At 36.0% G+C, this 19797-nt stretch overlaps 1 protein-coding gene and 1 long non-coding RNA gene across 9 annotated transcripts in view; one reads left to right on the top strand and one right to left on the bottom strand.

Annotated features, from left to right (window-relative positions):
- LOC101735337 (protein muscleblind) overlaps positions 1 to 19797 on the top strand; it is a 276923-nt gene that overhangs the window by 40041 nt on the left and 217085 nt on the right. The gene's annotated exons all lie outside the window — the stretch shown is intronic.
- On the bottom strand, positions 14644 to 17317 carry LOC134198751 (uncharacterized). The gene is made up of 2 exons (XR_009972920.1): positions 17203 to 17317; positions 14644 to 14978 (listed from the first exon to the last, which is right to left on the bottom strand). It is a non-coding gene; the product is annotated as an uncharacterized LOC134198751 (long non-coding RNA).

The raw sequence follows: 19797 nt of genomic DNA, 5'->3' as shown, positions 1-19797 counted from the left end.
CCACCTGATGTTAAGTGGTTACTGGAGCCCATAGACATCTACAACGTAAATGCGCCACACACCTTGAGATATAGTTCTAAGGTCTCAGTATAGTCACAACGGCTGCCCCACCCTTCAAACCGAAACGCATTACTGCTTCACGGCAGAAATAGGCGGGGCGGTGGTACCTACCCGTGCGGACTCACAAGAGGTCCTACCACCAGTAATTACGCAAATTATAATTTTGCGGGTTTCATTTTTATTACACGATGTTATTCCTTCACCGTGGAAGTCAATCGTGAACATTTGTTGAGTACGTATTTCATTAGAAAAATTGGTACCCCCCTGCGGGATTCGAACACCGGTGCATCGCTTCAACACGAATGCACCGGACGTCTTATCCGTTAGGCCACGACGACTTCTTGGCGTAGGGGATACCGTGATCATGCAGGCGGCACCCCCAGGGCGAGGCTGCTCCATTGCACTGCGGAGTGGTTGACCCTTGCGATTATTTTTATTTTTATCAATAAAAAATCATAATAAAAAATTTATACCTGAATAATTATTTTCTTTATACCTACCTCGAATAGAACTTAAAATTGATATTTTTATAATAAGGAACTTTGTTCCTATCCGGTGTCCTACGACACCAGACATCTTTTTTTTTCCTTAATATATTCAGGGCTCAACTGGGTTCTAGTGGTACAAGAACTTCTAGCTCAAAAAGAATGCCGCCACCCACCTTCACCTCATATTTCAGAGCAGCTATTCTAATTTTTCATATTTTTTATTGCTTAGATGGGTGGGCGACCTCACAGCCCACCTGGTGTTAGGTGGTTACTGGAGCCCATTGACATATATAACGTAAATGCACCACCCACCTTGAGATAGAAGTTCTAAGGTCACAAGTATAGTTACAACGGCTGCCCCACCCTTCAAACCTAAACGCATTACTGCTTCACGGCAGAAATTGGCAGGGTGTGGTGCCTACCCGTGCGGGCTCACAAGAGGTCCTACCACTAGTTCAGTACTTCCCTTCTTTTCGTTTGATCACTTAACAGCGATACCGATAATCCATTACCAAAGTGAATACAAAAAAAAATGATTCTCCCAACACGATCATGACGCCAATAAATCTGACCGCAAGATAAAGACTCAATAAAGTTGCCGGTGGCTCAAGCCTTGTCATAATTTTAAGAACGTTCATAAATCCATCAGCCGATCCCGCCACAATATTTTTCTTTGAGCCGAGGTGCGTCATACACGTGCCTCATAAATTCCGATAATCCCTGCCCTCTGTACTCCGGGCCCGGTACTATGTGGTATTCATGACCGTTATTCATGTGTTTGCCTTGCGAATACCGGCAAGTCTAAATAATCTGAAACCGATTTCGTGTCCCAGATATAGCGCCCGTTGCTTATTTGCAAACAGTAACTACAAGTTGAAGTAGTTGAGGGGTTCTTATTAGCGTAGCATTCAAATAGGCTATGGACCCACCTGGTATTAAATAGCTATCGGAACGCAGAGACGTTGCAACGTGAATGACACCCTCATTGAGACTTGACGTCGTATTTTCAATGCTATTGTGTAATGACTATTTCATCCGTGACATATGCGACTTACTTACGTGAAGTCGGCAATTAGCTCGTTAAAGTATCTTTTTTGAAGTTATACTTCTTTAGGCGCGTTATGAAAAATTGATGAGAGTGAAATTTTAAGATGCGCGCGCACCGTGACACAAAATTAACAGAATGAAGTTGTCCACTAAATCGCTCATTACAATACGACCGACGTAACTTGGCGAGTGTGAATATAGCCGCAGGTGAACTTTCCGAACCGTACCGAGAATTACCGAATTTATACGATGTCAAGAAAAGGGATGTCCAAGATGCGTGTTTGAGGATGTTGTTTAATCGATTTTTTTTCAAATTGATTTAATTATAAATAAATAAAAAAGGAATAAATTTAATAAAAATATAGTATAACTTCTTACGCGCGTACATAAGTACACGCACCCTTTTTTTATTGCCTAATAGGGTGGACGAGCTCACAGCCCATCTGGTGTTAAGGAGCCCATAGACATCTACAACGTAAATGCGCCACCCACCTCGAGATATAAGTTCTAAGGTCTCAGTATAGTTACAACAGCTGCCTCACCCTTCAAACCGAAACGCATTACACGGCAGCAACAGGCAGGGTGGTGGTACCTACCTGTGCGGACTCACAAGATGTCCTACCACCAGTAATTACGCAAATTATAATTTTACGGGTTTGATTTTTACTACCCGATGTTATTCCTTCCGATGTTAGTCCCTAATCGTGAATATTTGTTAAGTACATATTACATTAGAAAAATTGTTACCCGCCTGCGGGATTAGAACACCGTTGCATCGCAAGATACGAATGCACCGTTTACGATAGAGATCGAGATACGAATACGACGTTTTATCCTTTAGGCCACGGCGACTTTAAAATCTATCATATCTAAAAATCTTATAAATTAGATCTTTAAAAAAAGACAAATTGTGATTTTGTCTGTCTAAAAATATTATTGAGTGACGAATTCTCGTAAACAAATTAAAAAATCTATAAAAAAGCGGTCCAAATATACCAGAATACGTTCGTTATTTTATCTAAGCATTAAAGCGGTGCAAACTTTATTCGTGCCACGTCATTTGAGATTAAGTTATAGACGTGCAATGTATCAGTCGCATTTTCTATTTCGTTCGCATCCCGGCAACAAATTGCGAATAATCGTCATGTGTTATGAAGTGTAGCTGGCGCGTTTGCATTCCGCGAACGAAGCGCGTCTCCCACCAAATTGTATTAGACGGTGCCAATACGTGACCCCGCGTGGTATTCACCCAACATTTATGTACGACACACGACTTCGTTACGCTTTTTTTTCTTTTTTCTTCTATTTTTTTTCTTTCTTTCAAAATGAAAATTACGAACATCTAACACTTCTCTTCCTTATATCTTTGTCGGTTCCCTCGAGGGGATTGTAAATTGACACGCGTATTACCGGTCGTAATAATGATCGTGGTGTTTCTTTTCTTTTGTTTTCAGTTTTATCTCGTCGCTTCCGTGAAAATCATGATTAAGTTCAAATTTCAGGAAACAGCTTAGGAAAAAAATGCAAGCAGAACGGAGAATTTAAACTGAAGCCCCAGGTAGGTTGCGATTATATTTTTGTGTTGCAGATATCATTAGATGCATTATAGGCTCGTCTGACAAGCGAGGTATACTAATCCAACCGCCAAGGGCCCAATAAATAGACGGATGCAATACTTTTTCTATACTAATATTATAAAGAGGAAAGATTTGTTTGTTTGTTTGTTTCGAATAGGCTCCGAAACTACTGGACCGATTTGAAAAATTCTTTTTCCATTAGAAGCCGACATTGTCCCTGATGAACATAAGCTACTTTTTTAATTTTTTTTTAATTTTTTTTTTTTTGTTTTCATGTGTGTTTTAATGTTTCCGAAGCGAAGCGAGGGCGGGTCGCTAGTTATATCATAAAACTTTAAGTGCCTTCGAGGTATTTTCATTCAAACATAATTGCGTCTAAATAGAAGTTAATAGATAGTAAACTTAGCTTCCAAGTTAACGGATTATATTGACATCGCTAATACGGAAACGACAGGTAAATATTTGTTCGGCTAATTCACCAATTACTGTTTTGAAATTACTGTTTATTCTCATTTACAATAAAGTTCTAAGTCGTTTTGACAGAACAGCGCCGATGGTATCAGATTTATTCTTTTATTGTGTAAATGTGTGATTGTAATCTTAATTTGATTGCTTGTATATCCTCTGCCTCGAATATTCAGTAAACAAGATGTCACAGAACAATATAACGTTGCTATCACATTAAAAGCGATAAATTCCGAAGCGACTTAACAAAAATGCCTATGAAAGCATAAACATGTTGAACGCAACTTGTCTCCAGATAGTGGAATATTTATCGCGCACCGGGTCTCTGTTATTGGACTTGTCTTTTCGTCGTTTAAGGCAAGGTGATGTGTTTATTCAATTTGTTGCCCTGAGAAATGCTGTTACCTATCTCCATTCTTCCGTTCATTCCACGATGTTTATACTATGGCTTACACGTGCGATCTGATTTGCGCTGAAGGCAAAATTGATGGTATTTCCTGCTTTTTTATTTACTTATTCTTAAAACAACCAACAAGCATTAATCTTTCAAATAAATAAAATTTAAATTGATTATTAAATACAAATCATCTTCTCAACCTTTTTTTATTGCTTAGATGGGTGGACGAGCTCACAGCCCACATGGTTGTTAAGTGGTTACTGGAGCCCATAGACATCTACAACGTAAATGCGCCACCCACCTTCAGATATAAGTTCTAAGGTCTCAGTATAGTTACAACGGCTGTCTCACCCTTCAAACCGAAACACATTACTGCTTCACGGCTGAAATAGGCAGGGACTCACATGAGGTCCTACCACTAGTAAAGGTGTAAAATTTCTTATAGAAATAATCTATTATTAACTGCATACACTCAATAGAATTTACGTCCATATCACCCACATATTCATGATGGATGTGTTATATTTGTAAATAATATTCATGGAGCCGGCTCGCGTGGACCGACACTCGCCCACGGCCTCTTTTAATTTTATATAGATCGTTGTTTACACGCGAAATGTTCATTTCCAACATTCCAATTGATTTAATTTGCACATATTTGTCGACAAACAATACCTTTCCATGAATACATTGTCGTGTTACACGAATACTTTGCATTCGATTTCCAAATTATGAATTGGCGTAAATTTTTGAGTAAAAATAATTTTGGAAAAAAAAAACTTTCACTTTCATACTTGTTTTATAAATTAAATGATATTTTATCCAGTTGAGAAACTGATTAGCTAAATCCCTATAATCTAACTTTCTATATTATTACGAAAGTAAAATAAATTCCATTTTAAGCGTAAAACTCCGAAACACAATTCTAAAACTCCTCACATAACGGGGGAGCTAACGAGACCTTTTTTTGGAAAGTAACTAAAAACATTCCCCACAATGATCCATTATCTTCTCACGAGGACAAGTTAGCGATCTCCTTCCGTCTATTTTCACAAGTAATAACTAAATTTATCGGCAGAGTTTCGGTCGACGTCGTTGAGTCTTCCAATATCAGTGGTAGTTGAAGAGTCAGGTCACGCGCGGGGCGGTGGGTGGCAGCGCTACGTTGCGGGTGACTCTGGTCGGCGACGCGTCATTAAAATTAACCATCATTACTCTTGTAAAGAGACTCGCGATGTACCCATAGCCGGCTTATTGGGAACTTTCTAGCAACCAGCGCCCTCCCGACGGGTGCTAATCCTGCGCTTTATTGCTGTTCTAACAAATGATTTTCCGTCGCTCACGCTGTGACATCTACGTGACACCACGGAACGGTGCCACATGTTTATGCCTCATCCCGCACTAAACTTTATGTGCCCCTTCAAAAATTACTTGGAAAAGAACACGTGTAGCAGCGGGCTCTAATTTTAAGACCACGAGCGGCAAGAAAATTCTCCTGTAAAACTTCTCACGGTAGCTTTGAGCTGAATAAAGTGAAAAGAGAGCATAAATATTCATTTGGGAGAAAGAAGCCACGCACTGTAAATATAAACTTTTATTTCAGTTCGCCATTAGTGAAGCGACGGCGGGACGCATTGAAAATTCGACTCGCGACTTCTAATTAGAGAGGACACGGCGTCCTTTCTTCCCGAGCTCCTTTATGAATGGAAAAGTCCATTCCAATTGATTTCATATTTAACATCCTTTAAGTTTAAGCCTCTTAAATATTAGAGTGGACTGAATTTTGTTTGCGATCGTACTGTCGGGTTATTTAATGATCAACTGAGAAACTTATTTAGTGGACAGTGTAAGGGTCAAATTACATTCAGAATGGGTCGCGCGGCTCACACAGGAAGACATAATGCATTGTAATGGACTGAATATTGAACTATACTGAAGAACAGTTTTTTTTTTATGATTATGTTGCAAACTTACGTTAATAAGTAGGTTTAATTTTCAAATCTATCTTTTTATAACACTTTTTCTCATAATATGAAAGACAGGATAAGAAAAAATAACGCCCTGTAGTGCAGTCGGGACTATCACGTCACCGGCTGACTGACGGCCGGGAAGCCAGCAAATGAATTTCACTTACTACGTATATCGCTGCGATGAAATTCTGCTGTTGACATTTATGCAGCATTGTTTTCGTTTGAAAAAATTCGTGGTCACAAAAATATCGAACAATATTCAAGAAGAATGAATTAGATAAATTCATTATGGTTCGCGTAATTTAAGCGATTTTTTTTTATTGCTTAGATGAGTGGACGAGCTCACAGCCCACCTGGTGTTAAGTGGTTACTGGAGCCCATAGACGTTCACAACGTAAATGCGCCACCCACCTTGAGATACAAGTTCTAAGGTCTCAAGTATAGTTACAACGGGTGCCCCACCCTTCAAACCGAAACTCATTACTGCTTCACGGCAGAAATAGGCAGGGTGGTGGTACCCACCTATGCGGACTCACAAAAGGTCCTACTACCAGTAATTATGCAAATTATAATTTTGCGGGTTGCGATTTGTTTATAACAAGGTTGCTTATCTGACTTAAACGTATCCGTTTCTTTCGAAAAATCTCATTTTTATCGGTAAGCCCGAATAAGTATTGCAAATAACTTAAACAGCATAAAAATCGAGACCCGAAATAGGGAAGAGGGCGAACGGAGGGAATTTTCAAAATATTTCCTTGTATAAAAGCAACAATATCGGTTATGAAGGTCAGCTGTCTGATATAAAGCAAATTTATTCTGTTCGGTGTATTGGCTCATATAGCTGGTGATCTCCGCGGCGACAGCGGTGGAATGATAACGGTCTAATTTCGGAGGCCGCCGCTCCTTATACGGCCTAAATTACATTGAGGTTTCGCATCCGCCCTGAAAGGTTTTATTCATAAATCTACTGAAACATTTTCATAACGTCGCGTAAAACGTGCGTCTCTGTTTAAAGAAAAAAAAAAAAAAAAAAAAAAAGAAAAACCGAGCGTTCGTGTTCGCAATGAATTTGAGTTCGCATAAATTGTTCAAATTCTTTTTCTGGTCACACTTTTTTGACGTGGAACAGCGCAGAATATAGGAATTGCGTTTAACATTCATTGTGTTTGTTGTTTTAAACTTTTAGTTTTGACTGTTTTAATGTTATACTTTTTTTTTTTATTGCTTAGATGGGTGGACGAGCTCACAGCCCACCTGGTGTTAAGTGGTTACTGGAGACCGTAGACATCCACAACGTAAATGCGCCACCCACCTTGAGATACAAGTTCTAAGGTCTCAAGTATAGTTACAACGGCTGCCCCACCCTTCAAACCGAAACGCATTACTGCTTCACGGCAGAAATAGGCGGGGTGGTGGTACCCGCCCGCGCGAACTCACAAGAGGTCCTACCACCAGTATACGTTGAAAAATATCGGAAACGTATTTCTGTATCTGTAATTAATTCATACAATATCACTCTCTGTCAACACGTAATCTACAGATAATTAAAGATGGCATATCAAGCTGAGTGACGGGCCGTAACTGCCTGATTGGATCCTCAAACATTTACTGAGCTAATAGGATAAGCTAACGCCATCCGATTTGCGTAATGAGGCCGATTTCACTCGCCAGCTAACTCCGCACAAGAACATTATGCAAAGCTCTGTTTGATTTCTATATTAACACCAGGATTTGTTCACCAACATTTAATTTTGTAGCGGTTCAAGAAATAATTATATTGTGAACCTGTAGACGAAGAATTTATTTCATTATTTTTAAAGGTTTCAGATTTATATTGTTACAAAAAAAAAACTTTATTTTATTATAAATTTATCTTATTCAATAAAACTTCCACATTGATATTAAGAATATAATTTTTATAAACATTTGTTTAGAAATGAACTTGATTTATTGCGTTTTAAAAAAAAGTACCTTAATGTTTTTTTTGTAAGAGTAGTAATCATTTGTAAGTATTGCACGAACTTACTCTATTCAGAAGTTTTGTTCTTATATGTGATCATCAAGTTAATACTAGTATTAGCACAAATATATTCATACTATATAATATATCGAATAGCACCCCTGAGTTTTCCGTCATCACAAAAACTGTAACGTATTCAAAGCGTGTGAAATAATAAAAGAGAGATAAAGCCGTAAATTTAGTTCGTATTAGTACTAATCTAGTAATGAAACAAACCGATTCCAAGTTAAGTGTAATCACGTGTTATTAGAATCCGTACACCTACAGAGTACTATATAAATAAGTAGTATAATAATGACTACTTAAAACACTCGGTTTGCTACTAATAAATTTATATATTTTTACCGACTTAAAAAAAAGGAGTTCTCAATTCGACTATTATCTGTTCGTTATCTGTGTTACTTTGGAAATTTTTGTAAATGAACAGATTTTGATGACTATTTTAAAATTATAAATCTAATATTTCTCGTGTGGTTCAATTTAAATTTTTATTAAATCTGACTAGTAATTTTTGAGTTATCCTTAGTAATAGATATTTAATTGACTTCGATTATATAGATTATATTTTCATTTTATTTTCTTGGAGTCTGTTTTTATTTATTTATTTATTTATAACTTCATATACTAGAAAGTATAAAGGCGGACTTAATGCAATAGGTATTCTCTAACAGTCTACCATAGGGGAGTGCAGAGATGAACCTTGGTAGGTGTAGTGTGAAGGTGATATTACTTAAACATATGTGTATATATAACATACATAATATTTATAGATACAAATACTCGTACTTAAATAAAAGTTTTATTAAATGTCAAAAATTTGCTAATACCTGTTATATCTTTGATATAAAATATAATCGCTTATATAATACTTTACAATTTACACTAAGATTAATTATGTAATTTTTTGTTATTGTAGGTCAAATAGCTTAATATTATTATGCTTACTAGAAATGACGTCACTTTATTAGATATATGTATATGTAGGTTCATAATATGTTATTCGAAAGTAAGTTTTGTAAAATATTATCAAATATAAGTTTACCGTAATTCTTAAACATTTAATGTGTATTAAGAATAATAATAAGTTTGTAAGATAAAAATCTTGATAATCGGAAAATTTTTTTTGGAAATGACTGGTGGTAGGACCTCTTGTGAGTCCACGCGGGTGGGTACCACCACCCTGCCTATTTCTGCCGTGAAGCAGTAATGCGTTTCGGTTTGAAGGGTGGGGAAGCCGTTGTAACTATACTTGAGACCTTAGAACTTATATCTCAAGGTGGGTGGCGCATTTTCGTCGTAAATGTCTATGGGCTCCAGTAACCACTTAACACCCGGTGGGCTGTGAGCTCGTCCACTCATCTAGCAATAAAAAAAAAAAAGTAGCATTAAACAGTGAAACCATGTCCGTTTTCTACTGAGATATTTGCAAGAGAAAACTATCCGCATTATGCTTTGAAGTAGGTACTTCTAATTCTACTAGGACGATAAGTGTTTTATTCCTTAATAAGAACTGGTTAGAAAACAACGTTGAAACTGAAAAAATTTCCACCATATTTCGTTATCGTTTTTCTTTAGTTTTAGTAAAACCAGGGGTCGGGAAAACACATATTGGCACTGAACTGCAGCTAGTTTCGAAGCTAATGAATTCAGAAGGCGCTTCGGGTTTTTTAAACTAAAAAAATTAAAAAAAAATACGTCGTGCCGGAGCTTCCAAGTTTTACGAAAGTAGTTTCAGTCATCGTTCATTAATCTATTTATAAATCTGAGTTCGCTTTTGGCTGAATAAACTTCTGAAAAGCTCAACAACCATTAGTACTTAACTGTATTTTTGTGTTCCGCCTTGTTTATTATGTGTTTTTTTTTATTTACGTTTTGAAGAAAACCTACTTAACTTAAATTATTACTGAGAAAGCAAACAGAAAATTGAGCAACAAATCATTAAAATTTTCTGTGATTTATTTACTAACAAAAGAGGGTTATTAAATAGATGAAATTAAATTTCTTTTCATTCTGTTCATTAATATTTCACTACTGTTAAAAATATTCCTCCTCGCGTCGTTTTCCTCATTACTGAGGGTCGAGACTCCCCCGCTGCATCAGTTTCTCCCGTACGACTTCCCTCCATCTGCCGCGATCCTTTGCTTCATGAAGGGCATTGTGGAAATTGATGCTCAGAGAAGATCGTATTTGGTCCGACCATCTCGTGGGACTGCGTCCTCTGGGACGTTTGCCAACTACCTTTCCTGTCACCATCAGCTGTTCAAAATATTAGTGGTCAGCTAATAATAGTTTGTACGGCTATGATGGTACTTGGATCGAAGGTTCAGCTAAGTCTATTTCTGCTGCTAAAGATCTTTTTGGTGTTAGCCCGGTAGGTAGATTGCCGAAAATTTATGTCAACCTTTGGCACTTTATGGCAGAAGTAGACGAAATGATAGTAGTGTCTCGTTTTAACAGAAGACATGCACCATACTGCCAGGAAAAATCTGTCGTGAAAATCCTGGTGACGATACCATTAAGCGATATGGATCTAAGTTGGGCCCATAATAGGGAAACCTAGTGAAATGATCTCGGGTTACTCTTAAACGCCACCCCGGTAAACAGACCCCACAACAGGCGAAAAATCCCATTGTGCGGTCGTGGGGCCGAAGTTAGACCGGAACGAGACCCGGCGCCGGTCGTATGTGGGGTGGACGCGGGTCCCTTCCGTATTTAACGTTTTTTCTAAACGTCCATATTGATCTGTTACCGACACCGACGGTCACGTTTCGTCTTATCTTATCTTCAAAAACACCCACGATTGAATCAACATGAGTAACAGTCATTAGAGTTGACCTAGATCGAATTGGTTCCTACTAGGTCACATTGAGACCGACCGGGTATCCGTAAATGGATTCCCCAGAGTAAAAAAAAGTCACATTGAGACGAAAAGTTTTAAAAATTAACAGAAACACCGAAACATAGGTAAATAGGAACATACTGAAATCGATCACTTTAACAACGCCAGAAAAATAAAATTTGTTAATCACAAATACTTATAAAGTTTTTGTATATATTAGATTAATTTTAAAAACACTTTTCAAAATATTGTTCAGTTCATTTATGTTCAAATTTGAAGACGCGTATCGTTTGTCAATTTGGTTTTTCAATTAAAGTTCTCGCATTGTTCTTCTGGAAAGGCAACATTTACATTTTATAAAATGTAATCTTAATTGAAGAATCTTTTCCTGAAATTTTATTCCCAACGGAAAATCAAACTGGGTCGGTCCTGTCTTGACAACGGCCTATCTTCTTCAACTAAATCGAATGAACACAAAATTAGCATTTTATCTGAAGTTATTAGTATCCCCGTTAAATGGCATTTCCTCCACTCCCCGTACCGGCCTGTCCCCCTGGCCAGGGTTCCAGGGATCGCTGATTGAATCGCGCCGATTATGACGTTAATCTGTTCAATGCAAATTGGACGAGGTAGTCATTTACATCCCTTTATCAGAATTTGGCATTAAATATTCAAATATTTGTTATTTACCCATGATAAAAATCAATACCTTTGAAGACTCTTCGCATTTTAAATATTTACTATACGAACGTCAGTGAAAAATACAAGTGAGAAACTAACCAATAAACTCTCATGATGCTAATAAATAAATCGAATTCCGAAATCTTAAAAATAATTCATTAAGTTATGCCCAAATTATTGTTTTTCAAGTTTAATTAAACAAATCTCATCAAAGAGCTTTACACAAAGGCTTACATTAACTTAGAATTGTACAGCAATAAATAATCTTCAGGTTCGCGATACAAACTTTAAATGATTGACTATTAAAACTGTGCAAAGGGAACGCTTAGCGGCAAATACCTACTCAGTAATTTATACAAGCAAACAAAGTTGATTAATTAGCTACCGTGTTACGTCAATCTCACTGAGTGTTTTATGACGGGCTATCTTCAATCCCTTTCACACAGAAGGGCGGGTGAATATCAGTTCAAATGTTGCTTTTGCCCTCAAATCTGAACGAACCTAAGCGATTTTTCATTCCATCTCTAGCATTTGAAGTTACAAATCGCCGATGTCTGAAGTACACGACTTAATGAATCTCTTAAACGTCTCAAAAGATTAAATACCCGATTCTAAATTGAAAGAGCTGCTCTTGTAATAGTTCTGATTGATATTTGTATGAAAATCGTTTTCAACATTTGAATATCATGGAATGCAATCGAAGGTATTCATTGATTTCTTTTCAAGTTTTATGTGTATTTTTTATTGGATTTAAAGCATTTCTGATGTATTCATGCGTGAATAAAGGATCATAAAAATATGTGTATGTAATATTTCAATTGTTGAGAACATACTAATGTGAATTAGCATGAAGAAGTTGTTAGAAAGGGAAATCCAATGCATTAATGTTTGTCAAACTTGAAAAGTTCGGTACTTAGCATAATTATTAAGATTAGTGGCCCCGCAGTAGTCGAAATTCGACTATAATAATTATAATTAATATAAAATTTTATTGCCAATAATTGTTCTGTTGTCAAAGACTATTTATTATATTATACTATTATACTTCTATAATCACAGATTTCGCCAAAACTACACTATAGACAAATAATATAGTTTAATTATATTAAAGACAAAATATATTAATCTATTCTCATTTTGACCACAGACTAACAATAAATAAAAGAGTAAATATGCGCGTGTGTATGTCAAATAAACCATGCGTGTAATGTGTTTTTTATTGATTTAATGCATTTTTTATGCATAATGAAAAAAAATTAGCATTCTGCACTCCTTCTCTATATTCTCTAAAAGTCTGGGAAATTTCATACTCCACCATCCGCGCAATTTTGGTAAAAGTGGTACAAAGTTTTGCTTCACGTATTAATATATTATAGATTATTATTATTCAAATGAGTTCGCCTTAAAGCTAACTGAAATAAAAAAACTAATGCTTAATGTTACATACAAAGTAAATTTACAGATCTATTTAATTATACTAGAGGTCCCGCAGTAGTCGAAATTCGACTATAATTAATTGGAATTGTAAGTTTGTACACTATTATGATTGTATTTTATACTTCTATAATCATAAATTTCGCCAAGACTACACTATAAAAAATATTAACAAAGACAAACAATATTTAATCTATTCTCAATTTGACAACAGACGTCAAGAACAAAAGTTTGACAATAAATAGTATGCATGCATGTATGCGTCAAATACATGGTATGTAGTGTGTGTAATGTTTTCTTTATTGATTTAATGTATCTTTTATGCATTATTTAAAAAAAATATTAGCATTGTGCACTTCTTTTTTATATTCTCTATAAGTGTAGAAAATGTCATAATCCTCCGTCCGCGCAATTTTCGTAAAAGGGATACAAAGTTTTTGCTTCACGTATTAATTAATATATTATAGATTGTTATTATTCAAATGAGTTCGCCTTAAAGCTAACTGAAATAAAAAAACTAATGCTTAATGTTACATACAAAGTGAATTTACAGATCTATTTAATTATATAAAAGTATTTATTTAAAAAAAACGAAAACACGCAAAAGGTGTACCACAACAAAGCCTCAGCTGTATTAACTGAATTTATGAGATCGAGTTTTCAATAACTTCGCGAAGTTTTACGTCGTTCGCTTTTAAATCATTTAGAGAGAGAGAGAGTTTTTGAATTTAAAACTTGTTCTTCGTTTCCAGTGAGTGATTTGCAGTGCAGCCGGGAGTTAGGCTAAGTGAGTAAAAGTCTAAAGTCAATGTTTGCTGTCGTGATTTCTGCTTCCCTCGGTCGTCAGTGACGTATCCCATCGCCCAGCTACGAGGGAATGTCCACACCACTTTTTATTCGTAGTCAATGTCTCTCTGAATTGATAATTTGTGAATAGAGTGATTTTCCATGTTGATTTGTTTTTTTTTCCTATTGCTCCGATTTGGGTATGAGCTCGCACCTGATATTACGTGGTGTTCGATAATATGGAGAGTTCGAATATATCAACACGACTAACCACGTTAACATGATGCAGCCAGACATAATGTTAATCTGTCAAACAAATTGTAATAAGGATTATTCTCAAAGCTGTTATTTGAAGGATAGATAGTTTTACTAGTTGAGATTTTTAATGGAGGTATTCACGTCGTGATGTCCATGGGCATCAAGCATATCTTTTTTTTATTGCTTACATGGGTGGACGAGCTAACGGCCCAACTGATGTTAAGTGGTTACTGGAGTCCATAGACATCTACAACGCAAATGCCGCCACCCACCTTGAAATGAGGTCTAAGGTCTCAGTATAGTTACAACGGCTGCTCTACTACCCTTCAAACCGAAACACATTACTGCTTCACGGCAGAAATAGGCAGGGTGGTGGTACCTACCCGTGCGGACTCACAAAAGGTCCTATCAGTAAAATATCTTCTAGATCTTAAAGATGTGAACCAAAGAGGTCGGCATCTATTCCATTCAGCCTTAACCATTTAAAATCATTAGTATTGAATACGTCGTTGATGAAATACAAATATTCCGTCAGAGCTTCGCGTAGTTTTGTTTTCTATTCATAAGTCCAAGTTTGCTTGAACTTTACATCATACATTTCCATCAAAAGTATTCAACATGACCGGTTGTGAACCCTCTTTATTTTAAAAACACAAAAATTACTCCGGATTTTTTGTAAATAAGGAACATCCTAAGTCACCTCGAGGTCGCGTTCCTTTGAAAATTTCTCATGCAATTGCATCGCGGAGCTGTAAAGAGTTGAATAAAAGAGGCATGTCATTTCGCCGGCAGCCTCAGGGGTGAAATCGCGTGGGCAAATGTTGACATCCGGCTCGTTGGATCATGGTCCATAGACAAGTATTCATAGACGAGTAGTGTGCTTTGAATCCCGCTGGCCTACGAGTGGTCCTTTGTAATGTTATGGAGATTAGATCTTATGAAGGACGCCACTGAAACTAATAGAAGGGACTCTTTGGTTTTTATAAAAAATTCAAATCGTTTTCTGCTATCATATATTTCTAGTAATACTTGTATTATTTTTAATTGGTGGGTGTTGAGACACTGCAGGAGTTGATGCTGTCGTCCTTACATATTCAGGCAGTTTCCAATTTGGCTGTCATTCTAATGTTTTGGCCCGCACGAGCGGCTACCACTATTCAGCTTATTTCTGATGTTCCCATTTAAATGGTCGGTTATGGTAGCTACCGCTATTGAGTCTATTTCTGACGTTCTAGTTTAAAAGATGAGAGATGATGTTGAAAAGTTAATTGAGACAACATGTAACAATGTGGTGGCGGCATTCACGTTGTAATCTGTAATCTGTAAGGGCTTCCGTAACTGGCTTACATCTCATGGCCATAAATTCTTTCACTTATCTTGTATAAAAAATACCGAATATAAGGAAAACCACGCCATTGTTGATTAAAGTTAGCGTGATTTTTGAGCTGTAGATGAGCTACAGTAGCCGCTAGACATCATTAGGGGACGTGTGCACATTTACACCTTTGTTTATTCGATAAAACATTAAAATTAACTACATAAAATATATTAAACTGATTCCATAAAATAGATTACGAGTATGCAATTAGATAAGGCGTTTAAAAAAAGAATGTCACATAGTTTAATTCTTAGTAAAAACATACTATAAATAAATGCGCTCCGACCATACCGAGTGTTTGCTTTCAGAAAATGTGAACCGGCTATTGGTTTAAAGGTAATTTGTGTTAAAACAGAGAGCAAACTCCTAATTACGATGCAAATTGATCGTTCCGATCAACGCATTCATAAAATAGCCTTCATGAAAATATGTACATATTCTCAACGCAGAATGTTTCAGGCAAAATTCGATGGTTTAATAGCACTACATTTAAGGCGCATATGATTGATTTTCATTATTATTCGAACCATTAAACATTAGAATTTGTAATTTTTTACTGGTGGTAGGACCTCTTATGAGTCCGCGCGAGTAGGTACCACCACCCTGCCTATTTCTGCCGTGAAGCAGTAATGCGTCTCGGTCTGAAGGCTAGGGCAGCCGTTGTAACTATACTGAGATCTTAGAACTTATATCTCAAGGTGAGTGGCGCATTTACGTTGTAGACGTCTATGGGCTCCAGTAACCACTTAACAGCAGGTGGGCTGTGAGCTCATCCACCCATCAAAGCAATAAAAAAAAAAAAAAACTATGAATGAGTTTTAGGTAGACTTTTAGATAGATAATCCAGTGAGGGGGTGTTTTTTGCTCTTCCGTTTTTAAATACGATCCTTATTTACAATTTATGAAAACAAACCTGATTACAGTGGACCTTATTTTAATTGATTATTGGCATCTACAGACTACGTCTACTTAAGAACTTTCTCGTTTGAAGAAGGTTATGCGATAACGCTCAGAAATGCTGATGATGGGAGATCACAAATAACTGATCTACCCTATCGTGGCTTACGTAGATATCTTATTATACGAAATGGATATTCGACCTTTGAAATGAATAATTTTCTCTTAAAAAAGAATACAACTTATGCAAATTAATTACACTTTGTATAATTGGAAAAAAGTAAAACTTATGTAAAGTAAAATATGATATTCGATGATTTATAATTAAGTCAACAATTTAAACAATTTATTTTAGCAATTTGATTATTTAAAAACGAATATGCACGATGAATTAAATTGTCTTTGTTTTAAAACAATATTAACTGAAAATAACTTTTGAACTAGTTTTGAACTAGTAAATTTTTTAGGCCCGTTATTAATTTTTATTATTTCCTAAAGGCGTTGTGGGAATACCGGTGCCTGTACACAAACACGCTTCCTATTTACAAATTAAATTAATTTAGACTACACAGAATTAATTTAATTCAGTAATTTAATGAATTGTTGTTGTGTACCTGGTCTGTTTGTTTAAATATCAAATTATGTATATTTTGAAATAATGGTTTGAACACTAGAATATGCATTAGATATGACAAAAATCATGTGTAGGAGTAAACACGCCAATTTTACTTTAATTTAGTTCTCTTTTACTTAGGGGAGTTTTCTTGAAATGATCCCGCCGTCTTGAAAGTCGTCGTGGACTAAGGAATAAGACTAGTGTGGATCGTATCGTGTCATATCGTATCGTGCGTATGCGACAGTGCCAGTTTTTAAATCTTATAATTACGTACTTAAAAAATACTTACACATTACTTCTACGATGGAGGAATGTCGTGTAAAAGATCTAAACCAACTAAATTATAATCTGCTAATGGCGGTTGGGTGTATTACAAAATTGCATAGGCAATTACTAGGTTCCTGTCACTCTGACAGAGCAAATCAAATTAAATCAAAAAAAATTTATTCAACATAAGTAAATGAAAGTACCTACTTGTTGAACGTCAAAAGAACTACCGCCAATTCACAAAAACTAGCCTCCGTCCTGAGAAGAATTGGCAAGAAACTCAGCGGGAATGTCTTTTTTTTTAAATATTAGATAAAAAAAAAAAAATAGATTTTTTTTAAATATTCATTTTTACAATGAGTATTATAACATAACAATTATTAAAATAATGAAATGCCCGGAGCGAGCAACTCATTCCCACTTTGTGCAATCTTCTAGATAATCATTGACTTTATAGTAAGCTTTATTGCACAGATGTTCTTTAATAGTTTTCTTAAACCTATGTTTAAGTAGGTTCTGAACATCTTGTGGGATTTTGTTGTACAGGCGCACAGACAAACCACGCTCCTAGGAGAATATAACACAGGGAGGTGATTAATTTTATTTTGTGCGTCAAAATCATTAAAAAACTTCCTATCAAAAGTCTAAGCAATCTAGAAGGCATGAAAATAAAAAAAAGAACAACATATATCTCAAATGTAAAACAAATATTTCGCGTAATTATAGTAGAGTATACTTGCACATCAAAACATAATTTAAATTGAAAATTAATCAGACAAATATGTTCACGCCTTCACGCTTCTAGTAAAAAATATGAGGTAGGGTTAACTATACAATGATTGTCTCCCTAACTACCAGAACGTTGGCGCTGAATCAAAATCCTCAACATCAGAACCATAAACATTATTACAAAAATCGCTTTTATACGGACCCGTGTATAGTTTTTTTGCCTGTTTCTTTGGCTCATCTTTGAATCTCTCGACTACAATTTTAGTTGAAATCGTAGTTATCGGATCTTTAATTATTTTACAAATAATTCTTTTATTAAATAATAACGCTATTAAAAGAATAAATATTAAATTCATAAATTACGCTAATAGATGTGAACCTATAATGGTTGAGTATATACATAAACAAAACCTGATGTTACAATATAATGTTGTCTGGGCTTTAAAGACAGCGCCAATAATGAGGGAGATTCCAATAACAGTGTGGACTACTCTAGATGCTGTATGAATTTTATTTTGATAATATTCATTCAACACGTACCTACGTATTATTACTCGAAAAACGTGCAACCATCCCACGCGATTCGCAAATAAACCTAGGAAAATATCAAACAATGAACAATTTCTAGAACATGCAATAAAAATCGGTGCCGCTACCAATGAAAACCAATTTAATTAATAATTCATTTATTTTACAGAGCACAATGAAGGGGCTTTCATTTCATAAGCTAAAAAAAATCAAACTCAACCCACAAAATGCGAAAACGACTGTTTGCTTTTTCGTAAATACATTTCCATAAACTCAGATTCCTGCTTCCATCACGTCAACAAAACCGGCTGCGAGAAATTAATGATGCATAAATTCAAAGAATACATGCATTACACGAATTTTACGCGAACTCAACTGAATTTAGATTCCCTCGTGGGCCTCGACGACGATACACAAAACTAATTTTCTCGCTTTCATATACAGAACGAAAACCCTTTGTCGAACGTTTCTTTATCCACACGCCATAAAAGGGTACAAGCAGCCTTCACCTCCTAAGCCTCACGGATACATTAGGCGCTCCTATAACCGAAAATTCACTTCCAATGTCTCCCATTTGATAACAAAGGAAAAACACCCGACGACCGACAAGATGTTCTAAAAATACTATCGCAATCTAGCTACCTGTTCACCTGGGCTGGCCATTCCGGCCTTCCCATAAAGAAGAGTAGACGGGAAGCGCCGGGAAAGGTTTATCGTTCCTGAGGGAACAGCCGCGGCCCGACACTATATCATTGCCGCTTCTATATCTATATACGCCCTAAGTTCTTTGTACTCACCGAAGCATAAAACTTTGTGAAAACACTATAAGTGTGAGTAACGTTCCGATGCTAAAATCGTACTCTGTGAGCTTCATTTGTGTAAAACATTACGATCTTTTTATCCCGATTTATGTGGCGGGATGCGAGCTCAAGCCATTGTACTTTGAACGAAATTTTGGGGTTCAATTGATGATCTTATAAGGTAATAAATTTATTATTTATCTGGGCTGACTCCTTGAAATATTGTTCAAACTTACAAGATATGAATACGTTTTCTTCATTCTAAAATATTATTATGGTAATAACAATCATATCAAGTAAAACGGATTGAAAATTTCCAATTCGTAACTCGTAACTTTATTTCGAGACTAATGTAATTGCCTGTATTAAATTCAACGAATTCAGTAACCATAGCGATTTGTTTAAATAAACTTGTGTTGTTGTGTATTAATCTGAAACATGAATCGGTAATGCATTTGCTTGTCAATTTATTCATAATAATTGAATGCTGCGCCCGCTGCGGTCGGTCGTATGGCACGTCCGAACAAAATATGAAATAATGCTCAATGTGTTTCCAAAAT

Source organism: Bombyx mori, chromosome 4 (genome assembly GCF_030269925.1).
Source record: "Bombyx mori chromosome 4, ASM3026992v2".
Taxonomy (NCBI): domain Eukaryota; kingdom Metazoa; phylum Arthropoda; class Insecta; order Lepidoptera; family Bombycidae; genus Bombyx; species Bombyx mori.
Note: the sequence above shows the minus strand (reverse complement) of the source record. Positions and strands in the feature narration are given on the sequence as shown.